Source organism: Lactuca serriola, chromosome 8 (assembly GCF_051521515.1).
Source record: "Lactuca serriola cultivar US96UC23 chromosome 8, Lser_US96UC23_V15, whole genome shotgun sequence".
Lineage (NCBI taxonomy): Eukaryota > Viridiplantae > Streptophyta > Magnoliopsida > Asterales > Asteraceae > Lactuca > Lactuca serriola.
Window position 1 is genome coordinate 287,898,061 of NC_136415.1, and position 13,207 is coordinate 287,911,267.

Below are 13,207 nucleotides of genomic sequence, written 5' to 3' on the forward strand. Positions count from 1 at the left end.
CTTTACTAGTCCTCAAATATTTCTGATTCATCAGCACCAAGCAAATAGATAAGATCATTAAGGGTCTTGTCATAGTCTGTTTCATAGTAGTCCCAAAGGAACTCACTATGTGACTTAGAAAGTGATTGAACATCCAACTTTCTTAAGACTTTGACACCCAACTCTCCCAACTTGTCAATATGTGACTTCATCTCCAAGATGTGATCACACATAGACCTTGTTTGCCATTAGGGCTTGCGTGACCTTGAACTTGTGGGTTAGGGAGAATAATTGTAGGAGGAGGAGGAAGTGAAGTTTCAAGAGATTTGGGAAGATCATATATGTCTGAACTAGACATCTCTTGGGAGATATTCAAGATAGTTGATCTAAAGTCCTTAATATAACACCCAATATGAAATATTAAGGCTAAGAACCAAGACAATATTTTATAGTTGGAAAAGGGATGCCGTAATCCAAGCTATAGAATATTCGAAGGTAGGCGAATGACAATTCACCAATTTCCACCATGAAAACAAAATAGTTGAATTAGGTTTTACTTGGATTTGAAACTCCTAGATCTTTTAAGATTCATTGAACTTTTTAATGGCATGTTTCAATCTCGAGTGTAGCCTTCAGTTTTTGTGACTGGGATGCCGAGGATCACCAAACAAGGTGTGAAGTAACCACGCAAATTACTTGGTACTCTTAAATGTTTACCCCTCAATCGATGTGCCGGTTAACTACACACGCTCCATCGATTCTATGATAAACATTAAGTTACCCTTCTCCTACCTTGTTAAATACGAGTTAGTGTGCTGGTTAACCACACACGCTCCACTAACCGACTTAAACAAAGTGCAAAGTGTAATTTCATGGATTAGCACCTTATTCACATTTTCCTAAAGTAACTAAGATTGGGAATTATAAAAAACATTTAGTCACTTTATATTTATCATTAATACTTTTATTGAAGGGAGAATTATAGTCATTGTCCTACCCGTTCGGCTAACAACCCTCCACCAGTTAAGGAAGCGGTGAGTGAGAGTGGACACCCATTAAACTGCCATTTTATAGGCAGTAACCTTATACCCCCCCCCCCCCCCCTTGAAGACCAGCTTCGTGAATGAGGCCTACTAATGGTAAGATGACTTGCTCTTATACATATATATATAAATATTATTAACTTATAATATTATAAAGTATAAGGGTTGAATTTTAACTTTTAAAATTCTAAGGACTAAACTTGGAACTAAAGTATTCATGGGAAAACTTTACAAATTCAAAATTTTGAAGGCAAGTTTTGAAACTATTCAAAACTCTTGGATTTTCATGACTTATGAGTTTAATTAAAGCTTTAAAACTTTTTATGAAGAGACTCTTGGACATCCATAACTTGAGGACAAGTTATGGAGTCATAAAAAACTATTCTAGACCAATTCCAGCTTTAAAACTCGAAGATATGCTGTCAGGGGGTCCAAGTCGTCGAATGCATGAACCAACTTGGCGAGTTGGATGAGTTTGCTCTTGGACTCATCGAGTCCCTTCATGGACTCGTCGAGTCCCCTACCCAGACAACACAAATCTTCGATTTTTCAGCAATTTAAGCAAGTATAACAAGAAAACAAGCCTAGGCTCTGATACCACTGTTGGGATTTGAGCATTCTAACACTCCTAAGTGTACATGCAACCCTAAATACCTTGGATCTATGTTTTCTCTATTAAACATGCAAATATGAATATTCCAAGGTATTACCCTAACTAGCATACAATCTTTTGATACTTGGGTAATAAAATGGATAGAATACATACCTTTTTTGATGTAACTTGTCTTCATGAAGCTTGAGTGCCTAGTGCCCCAAGTGTGACACCTCAAATGATTCACACAACACCATGAACACTTGGAATAACCTTGAGAATAAGGATACTTTTGGTTCTCTCTAGTGAAATTGGCGTTTCCCTTTTGTGTACACACATTAGTTCCAATTTCACCAACCAAGGACATATTTATATAGTGTGGAGATTAGGGTTAAACCCTAATACCCATGACCTTTCATTTCATATGATACATGGGTTAAACACTCCATGGACTATCCATGAAAGCTTAGCCCAACCTAAATGAACTTGGCCCATCACGCACATATATCTTAGAGTTCATATTTAATTAGTTCCTTTTGATCACTTAGGTCCCGTTTGATAGTTGCTGACTGAGAAAGTGCTGATTGAGAAAAGTCTGTCTGGGTAAGAAATTCTGACTGAGTAAGAAACCATGTTGTTTGATTCTACGTCTGACTGAATGGCCCGACTAATAAAAAATGACCATTTTACCCTTTTCTCTAAAGGGTGATATAAATTACACACAATTCCTTTAAAAATTCCAAATAAAAGTTATAAAAAAAATCATTGTTTTTATAAAGTTATAAATAAATTCATTGTTTTTCAACAATTCAAACAATTTATTCTTTGACCAAAATTGATAAAGAGCAACAGTAAACATAAGAATAACACTTTGACCAAATTAACTCTGCTCCATTTTTATTCTAGAGCATTCCATGAGCATAGAATTTTGACCATATGTCTTGTAAAAAACAGATCCTCTCATCCATACCTTCAATAATCTACTAATTTTGATTTCTTGATCCAGAAAAACCAATTGAGAACCAACAGACCTGGCTTATACTTGCTAATCTTGAAATTAATCAAAAAAAGACCAAACTGCCCTTTTCTCAAAAAAGAAATTCTTAATCAGTAACCAAAAATATTTATTCAATATGTCACTGTAAAGATCCCACCGAAATGAAATAAGAAGAAGAAATTAGAGGGCATGATTCAAATTTCATAACAATAGTACATCTAATCATAGCTTATACATATTTCATAACAATACAACATGACATGAATTATAGAGAGTTGTAATTAAATAACACAATGATAATCATAATCTAATCAAGTATACTTAATTAAATCATAAAAGTGTACAAACAAAAAATGAATCATATATCAACATCCATCATGTGCAAGTCCATTTATCTTTGTATGGAATTATGTACTTATGAAACCGTAAGACATACTAGAGCAATCCAGTGTTCTATTAAGCATAAATAATGTCATATGAACTTTTTAAATTCTCAATTCCGCTTATTTGCAATAAAAAAACATGACTTGCTAAGAGCTATTTCGTATGATCTTGTCCAACATATTATACAACCAAAAAAACATGACACTTGCTCATAGCTTATACATATTTCATAACAATACAACAAAAAATGATACAAATTTCATAACAATAGAGAAAAACAATTATGGTTTCATAAAGAATTCATAATATTCTAACAAAAAAGTATTTTTATTTCATAAAGAACTTCAAAGCATAAATGGTATCTGATTTTAACAATTATTAACAGAAAAGAAGAAGAATATCTTACCTGATGGCGTCGAGATGGTGTCACAGATGGAAGAGATGGAAGAGAAGTCTGGCGGAGGTGCGATCGGTGGGATGGCAGAGGTCCGACCGGCGACCTCTGTTTGGCGTTCAATTGGAGCTACGATGTGGAGTTGTATGCGGCTGTGTTTTTAGGTTAGGGAACGATGGAAGAAAGAATAAAGAGGGAGGAGTAGGATCGTCTAATGTCTCCATTCATCGATTGTTAAGATACTAAGCGAGAAAGCAATTGAGCCAGCCAATCTTACCGAGAAAGCAACAATTCAAACACTTATGGTCTGACCGAGTCAGCCCAATTCGCTGACTCGACCCAGTCAGACCTTTATCAAACACACCCTTAATTAATTACAAATTAATTCTTGATCAATACTAATTAAATAATATGATTATATATTAATATATTAGAACTTATAATATATTAATAAAAATCATTAGTATCCTTTTTCCTCATATTATCAATCCAATTGTCCCGATGCCATGCAACCTAAATGGACCATGCTGGGTCGGGTCAAGTCTTACCAATTATAGTTATGGACTTAGAAATTAATCCAACACTAAGAGTATCCAATACCTCCCGCAAGTGCTCCTCATGCTGCTCCTGAGTCTTGGAATAGACCAAGATGTCATCAATGAAAACTATCAAAGACCGATCCAACATTGGTCTACACACGCGGTTCATGAGATCCATGAACGTGACATGAGCATTGGTGAGCCCAAAAGGCATCACCACAAACTCATAATAACCATATCGCGTCCGAAAAGCAGTCTTCTGCACATCCTCCTCTTGTACCCTCCTCTGATAGTAACCCGAATGCGGATCGATCTTGGAGAACCAAGATGCTCCTTGAAGTTGGTTAAAGAGGTCATCAATCCTCGGGAGTGGGTAACGGTTCTTCACTATTACCTTATTCAGCTCCTAATAATCTATACGCATCCGATGTGACCCATCCTTTTTTTTACCGAATAGTATCGGGGCTCCCCAGGATGAACTACTCGGTCTGAAGAATCCCTTGTCTAACAGCTCATGCAGTTGTGTAGATAACTCCTGCATCTCAGGAGGAGCCAACAGATACGATGCCTTGGCTATTTGAGCCGCACCAAGGACTAGGTCGATCCTGAACTCCACCTGCCTCTCTGGAGGTATCCTAGGCAGCTCCTCTGGATATACATCTGCGTACTCTCTTACCACAAGCACATCACTCACCGTCGCCTGACCTGCCTCTCGGGTATCCAAAACATAGGCGACATACCCCTCGCAACCCTGCTGGAGGTAGTGCCTAGCCCTCGCTGCTGAACATAAAGATGGTCCACACTGTGGCCTCTCACCCTGAATCACCAGCTCTCCCCCATCTGGGGTCCTGATCCGAACCAAATGTTGTGCACAGTCAATCACTGCCTCATTGGAGCTAAACTAATTAATCCCTATGATAACCTTGTTCCCCCGTAATGGTATGGGAACCAAATCTACCAAGTAGCGCTCCTCGTACAACCTCAAAACATAATCTCTGAAAACCTCTGATGCTCGCACCGACTGGTTGTCCGTAATCTCGACCTCTAGATGGCAATCTAACATACCCGAAGACTTAGGAAACCTATTGCAAAGCCAAGAGAGACATATGATCAGGTATCACCCAAATCAAATAACACCTGGATCGGGATACCATTCACATGGAATGATCCCATCACCACATCAGGTGCGGCGCGTGCCTCCTCGGCTGTCAACTGAAAAGCTCAGCTCCTCACCACTAGAGCCTCTGGCTTGACCTTCCGGGTATCCGTAACCCGTGCAGTCGCTGGAGTTGGCGCCACTTCTGGTATTGCTACTACTACTGTTAATCTAGGGAAGTTGTCCTTTTTATGGACCCTCTGATTGCAGTGACAACAAATTAGATCCGAAGTCTCTAGAGTGGGGGCAGGAGCAGTACAATCCCTGCCAAAATGCCTCGTCTTGCCGCACTTGTAGCAGCCTGATGATCCCGCTCTACAAGCTCCCTCATGCGGCTTGCTGCATTTCCTGTAGTGGCTCTGGTCTGGCTGGCCCTTCGACCTCGTGTCGGATCCCTTGTGTTTCTTCCCCGAAACCCCCATACTCTGCTCTGTCTCTTCCTTCCTCTTCCTGAGGTGCTCTAAGTCAATATCCCTCTCCCTTGCCCTGGCAATCATGGAATCCAGGGTCGTACAGGATGAGAAGCTGACATGCTCCAGGATATCAGCCCTCAACATGTCGTGATAGCGGGTCCTCCGCATGTCCTCATCTCCTGCATACTGAGGTACCAACAAGGCCCTCTCCCGGAACTTGGCAATGATCTCCGCCACCGACTCTGTAGTGTGTCTCATATCAAGTAACTCCCTGGCCAACTGTTGAAGCTCCACATCTAGTGCAAACTCAGCCCTGAACCTGGTCACAAAATCTGACCAAGTCATAGCCTCAATGGCAAGGGCTCCCAACGAGTCACAGACTGACTCCCACCAATCCCTTTCTTTGTCCCTTAAACAACCTACAACAAAGCGGACCTTCGACTCCTCTGGGCAGAAGCTCGTCAACTTTGCAGACTCGATGTTTGCGATCCATCTCCTGGTAGCAATGGGGTCCTTCGCCCCGTGAAAGTCTGGCGTTCCACTCCCCCGGATGTCCTTGAAGGACAGTGTGTGCGTACCCGACTGGCTGGACGTCAAGTCACTCCTGAATGCTCGAATGCGATCCTCTATCATCTCAATAATCCCCTCCTTGATCGACCCAAAAATAACCGGGGTCGCCTCAAGGATATCTCTCGTGATCTCAGACGCGATGAAATTGCGTAGCCCGTCATCAACCTACTCGGATCTTGCACCCGAGCTTGACCCTGATCCAGACCTAGATCCTACTCCATCTCGCGTAATATCCATACTAAAAATAAACACAAAGATGTCAGAGTCATACATACTCTCGAGAGGTCTTACACAATCTCCAAGTTTCCTGGTTCTATCTCAGCCCTCCTTGATTCGAGTACGGATCCTCTGCTTCTAGTAGTACGGGCCCATACTACCTTCCACATATATCCATACTTTCCTCAAGGTTTGCCTTGACTTTACCAAGTCCCTTTTTACTAATACAACCTTCCAACTAATCTCATCCTAAGCTTATCCTAGGGCACTCTCCGACCTAATCTCCGCCATCAGATGCACAAGGAGTCCCTACCATCTTTCCCTAACTAGCTTGCATATACTATTACATATCCGCTTACTAGTTAGTTAAAGCTAGCCGAAATCCTTATCAGCACAAAGTAAGCAACATTCGTTCATTGAGTAACCATTACCAAGCATAACCTAATCAGGCTACCATACTACTGACTAACCAGCCCTAGCATATAGCTCAATAAACTCATACAACAGGCATATAAGGTATACTTCCTAGATCTTTAGCCCTAATATAGCATGCAATTCTCATAATCATATCATATAATATAACATAACATGTATGGGTATCTTGGGGAAAACTTACTTGAGCTCTGTCGGTCGCACGTATCATACACCTTGTTCTTTCTCAAAACTCCTTATTTTAAATTTTAGGAAACTATTTTCTAGTAAAAATCCTTCAAGCCCTCGATTTGAGTTCAGACACTCCTGAAGGTGTGCCCGAATCCTTCAAACCAAGGCTTTGATACCAACTTGTAACATCCGAAATTCGAGACCCAATCTTTTTTGCTTAATTATATTACTTATGAAAATGTGACAACCGTCAAATTCTGGTCAATTCAAAGTCAAATAAAAACAACAAGTCAAACCGGTCAACTCAACTAACCCTTGTGTGCTAGGGCTTACGTTATGTATGTACTAAACAACTTGCTAGAATGAGAGATCATAAATCGAAAAGTACGTACATCTAGATCTCCTTAACCTAAAACTGTGGTATGTGACGAGCCAAACCGATAAAACAATGTTGCGTACTCATCGGGAGTGTGTAAGATCCTTAAACAAGGCTTAACAGGGTTTACGGACCTTGCGTTGCGAAGCCGGACACTCAAAAAGGTCACAAATGAAACCTCTCTCAATTGTTTTCACTCTATCTCTCTCTATTTACAAATCTCTCCCAAATCTCTCCAAGAATGTGAAATCTCTCCCAAATATCTCTTTGTATGTGAAATCTCTCCAAGAATGCCAAATCTCTCCCAAATCTCTCCAAGAATGTGAAATCTCTCCCAAATATCTCTTTTTATGTGAAATCTCTCCAAGAATGCCAAATCTCTCCCAAATCTTTCCAAGAATGTGAAATCTCTCCCAAATATCTCTTTGTATGTGAAATCTCTCCAAGAATGTCAAATCTCTCCCAAATCTCTCCAAGAATATGAAATCTCTCCCAAATATCTCTTTGTATGAGAAATATCTCCAAGAATGTCAAATCTCTCCCAAATCTCTCCAAGAATATGAAATCTCTCCCAAATATCTCTTTGTATGAGAAATCTCTCCAAGAATGTCAAATCTCTCTCAAAAGTTTCCGTAACTTTTTGAAGTCATTCGGGTCATTCCGACCTTTAAACGGGTCAAAAACGGACAAAAAGGGCTTAAGGACCCGAAACCCCTCTTAAGGACCCGAAACCCCTCTTAGGGACCGGACCCTTCTGAGCCGAACCCGAAGGCTGCTGAACCGAACCCGAAGGGTCCTTTCGGGCCCAAACCTCGCACAAGACCCGAACCCGAAGCCTCGGTCCATTTCGCTCCATGATGCCTTCGGTCTCCTTGCTTCTGACCCTTCGGACCGAGCCTGACCCTCGCTTGCTGATCTGCTCCACTTCGCTTCTCGCCCAACCTTAGGAGGACCGAACCTCGGCCAGGACCGAGAGGTCTCGCTGGGAAGCTTCTTTTCTCCCGGTTTTCGAGTAGTTTCGCATTTTAGCTTCGTTTTTAATTGTTTTAACGCGGGATTTTCATCCAAAACTTTATTTTAACATATAAGGACCCATAATTAATGATTTATCACGTTTTTAAGGATAAAACCTTATCCAAAAAGAGTGGGTGAAGTACAAGAGGTGGAGTGTTGACTTTCCTTTATTCTATGACACAAGCAACCACCATACCCACTCCATGACTAACCCACACTCCTCCCTACCATACCTTGTCACTTCCTTGTCCTTTTTACCTTTCTAACAAGTTATTTCCACGTTCATAGAGCTGGATATTCATCATCTCTCCTCATTCTCACTCACTTGCTCTCATTTCAACAAAAATCAAACACCACTTTCCTCTCAAACTTTTTCTCTCTATTTCAAGACTCTAAGGCTGATTTTCAAGCTTTATTCTTCTCTTGGTAAGTATAATTCATCATCCTTGTGATTATTACACCTCATTCTACTTAAATCATTGATTTCTTACACAAACATCATCACATTCTTGTTAGATCTTCGAACCGTCAAGTGATTCTTCAAGTGTTCTTGAGTTGAACACTTCTTCTCTCCATCATCCATCTTCTGAAATCACTCAAGGTGAGTTCATGCCCCTACATTTTCATGTTTTCTTAAGTTTTTAGGGGGGGGGGGATACAAGTTAAAACACCAAGAACATAACTAAACTTTTCTAACAGCCTTCATCAGAAAAGTTCAACTCCATTCATGGACTGTTTTGGACAACTTAAACATTTTAGTTTTCAAAACTGTTTTAGGTGCAAGTAGTTCCACTTCTTAGCTTTAAAATGACTACTTTTACATCTCCACACGATTTTTCTACAATTTATGGTGATTTTTACAAAACAGCATGTCTTTTCAAACACAAGTCCGGACCAGTCTGTGAATATGAGAATTTTAATACAAGATAAAGGCTTCCAAAAATCATGATAAACATTATGAGTAAACTAGACACATTTTAGGAACTCTCAAAATTTACGGATCTAGTTTTCGACTTCTTATGATTTTTCTAAAACATTGCAGAAAGGTTAAATTTAGTTAACAACTTATAACTTTCAAAACACTTTGTAACATGTTGAGCAAAGTGTTAAATCTTTGATGAATTCATATATTATATGTATTTCTTGTAATGATATATTTATATGATAGGAAATTACTTACTGAATTTATAAGAATCCTCCATCATAACGATTAGTACAAAACAAAGCAAGACAAACATAACTATATTGTACTATACATTTGACTTACATAGAAAGGGTTCTTATACACCACAAATAAACATACTAAACTATACTAAGTATAGTTAGGTTGCATATACATTTCAAACATTTTGATAAACTATAATAGGTATAGTTTATGATCATTTACATTACAAAAGGTTTACACACGAATAGGGTACATTCCAAAGTACCGGGTTTTCACATAAATGGGGTACATTCCAAAGTACCGGGTTTTTATACAAAAAGGGGTACAGATACAAAGTACCGGGTTTTCAATTACAAAAAGGGGTACAGATACAAAGTACCGGGTTTTATACAAAAAGGGGTATAGATACAAAGTACCGGGTTTTCATATAAATGGGGTACATTCCAAAGTACCGGGTTTTATACAAAAAGGGATACAGATACAAAGAACCGGGTTTTTAACTACAAATGGGGTACATTCCAAAGTACTAGGTTCACATAAAATAGTTGTTATGATATTAAAACTATATTTCATCTAGAATTGTTAGACTTCAACTATAATCGTTGAGCGTATATGCTTGAGTCATATAAGAAATTAGTCTTGATTGGCTTAGAATTGGTGGTGCCCGCCTCATCTCCTGTTCCTCGTTGGGTTGTGGACCTAGGGCAGACCCACTATATTCAACGTTTTATCTAACTTAAATCTTATATAACTTATATACAATGGACGATTATAGGGGAAATCTACGGGTCATTATAGGGTTCATTAACACGTCATATAGGAATATTTTGTTCACACTTAACTAAGAAAATATTGGATTTTCTGGAAATCAAACTCTATCGATTTTACGAGGAAAACGGTTTCTACTTCAAACAAAACTCTTATGAACTCACCAACTTAATTGTTGACACTTTTTCAAAACTACTTGTATTCTCAGGAAATCAGTTAAACAGGAAAACTTCAGCGCTTTGAGGATGGGACGTTAAACCGTCAACAATTTATTTTTGTCATCATAATGTAATTGATTTTGGAACATGTAAACATATACTTTGGTGTAACTTTTTCAATTATATTTCTGATGGTTGTATTTACTTTGAGCACTATTATACACGTTGTTGTGATACTGTACATGAAGTCCTCCACCCCCGGACGTTTCCGCCATCCTTGGTTTGGGGGTGTGACAAAAAATGATTTACGGAAAACATCGTTGTTATCATTTGAGACATCATGTCACAAATAACAAGTCTCAAAATCCATATCATCAAATAGTAAAATGTCAGAGTACAATCCCAGGGTTCTAAAAGCAGAAGTCATGTGTATGCGATGCGCTGCTACCCTGTCGGGTCCTTCCCCTTAGTTGAAGAGGTACCTGAAACCAAAACTAAAAAATGTAAGTACGAAGCTTAGTGAGTTCCCACATCATACCACATACCATACAAACAGACATACTGTAGGGCAATTCTGGGGTGCCCGACCTACCCATGTCAAGCCATTTTGGGGTGCTGACCTACCCATGTCAAGCCATTCTGGGGTGCAGACCTACCCGTGTCAGGCAATTCTTGGGTGCTTGCCTACCCTTCGGTCTATCTCACCCAGTCATGGGGACTATTTCACCCCTACTACTATCACATAATAACATATCATAAACATGCTGTCAGACATATCTGTGGTGTACGACCTACCCTTTGGTCATAACGAACGAATCGGGGGACTATCCCCTCCTACTACCACTATCAGATAGAACATATCATACTGGCACATAGAACACATCAATTAATAGCAAACCAGATAATTATCACAAAGACAATCATCTTAACTGTAATTAGCTACTAGTGGGTTGACCTTGGTGCCTTATACCCACTTCTACTGAAGAGTAACTCACCTCAACTTCGTGTAGTGTCTGCGCTGTCCTCGGTGTAAAAATCGACTATCCCCAACTCCTCAATCCCTACACAACAACTTTTCCAAGTTATCAATTCATACTCATAACCCTTACAAGAGTCACTCAAATCCAAAGTCAAAGTCAAAGTCAAATACTTAGTCAAAGTCAACTTTTGGTCAAAGTCAACATCTGGTTGACTCGACAGGTGAGTTGGCCCGCCAACTCGTCGAGTCCCCATATCCACAAATGCCTTAATCCTATCCCTACTCATTGAGTCTAGCAAGAGCTCGAGGAGTCCGTCTTCAACAACACATCAGACTATCTTCAACCGACTCGCCGAGTTCATCTACAACCATAAGAAGGTGTTAAGTCTATGACTCACAGAGTTCCCCTTGAACTTGCTGAGTCCGTCTTCATGTGACTGGGACATTGCCTTGAACTCGTTGTGTCTGTTCATCCACTCGTCGAGTCCTATGATTTCCAGGTCCCTAGTGAACTTAAACAACTGGAGAACCTTCGATCTTAACATCTGGTCCATAAACAGAAAGAATTTGGTGGAAAATACACCCCGACTCGCTGAGTCCCATGAATGACTCGTCGAGCCCATCATTTTTCAAAACTATGCAGTCGATTATAATGGGTCTTAACGTATCAAAACCATAGATTTGGCCTCCTAGGGTCCATTTTATACGTAAAGCTACAAACTTGATGTACATGCATGTGGCATTTGGCTCAAAAATCCATAAAAGAAGTTCTACAAGATGCATGGGGTGTTTGTGGCAACAAAGTTGGCACCTTTATGCCATAAAGACCCGAATAGTTCTAGATCCGAAGTGCAACTTCAAGAATACTCGCAAAATCCGATTTTAGCTTCTCTATACTCATAAAAAGGATAGAAATAACCCCAAATCAAAATCTAAGAGGTAGATGGTCAAGGTTCCAGCTTTTTACCTTAAATGAGTTTAGAATGGAGTAAAACTTGTGGATCTCCTTGCTTCCACCTGAACATCCAAGCTTCCTTCTTCTTCTCCAATTTCAAACACACACAAAAAGGCACCAAACGGCTTAAGAACACTCAATAAGGGTTTAGAGTTTCAATCTAGGGATTCTCTGAGTTGGGAGGGTGATGGAGGCTGGTTTGGGGCGAGATAAAGTGTTTAAATAGGGTGCAAACTCTAAACATTAGGATTTTGTCCAGACAGCTCCTACTCGCCGAGTCGGTCTCCCAACTCGTCGTGTAAATCACTAAAACCCCCGCATAATGTTGAGTCTACTCGATGAGTTGGGCCTCCAACTCACCGAGTCCCATAGTAAATTACAACATTACTTGAATTTAAATACATGCCAGGAACCGGGTGTTACACGAAAACGCCGGGATTATGACAAAAAGATGATTTCAAGCAGATTTTCGATCCTTTTAGCCTTGAATTCGTGACTAACAGCAAAACCCAACAACAACAATTGCAACAATGAATGATTTACAATTTGAAGCTACAAATCAATCCCAACTCAGCTGAAAATAAGTACCATAAGGCCCAGTAGTATAGGCCCATAATACCTTCCACATATATCCATACTTTTCTCAATGATCGGTTTGAATCCTCCAAATCACTCCTTATCCATACAATCCTTAACTGGACAAGGCTCCCAACACTTAATCTCTTCCTAGGTTTTCCTAGGGCGATCACTAAGCCACTCTCTTCCATCAGCTGTGGAAGGAACTCTTACTAGCACCCTGTAACTAGCTCATGGATACAATTACATATCACCGACACCAGATAATTCTTTGAATGAAAGGTCTCATACTACAACATTTGGACTCAAACAAGATTTACGTAATAAAGT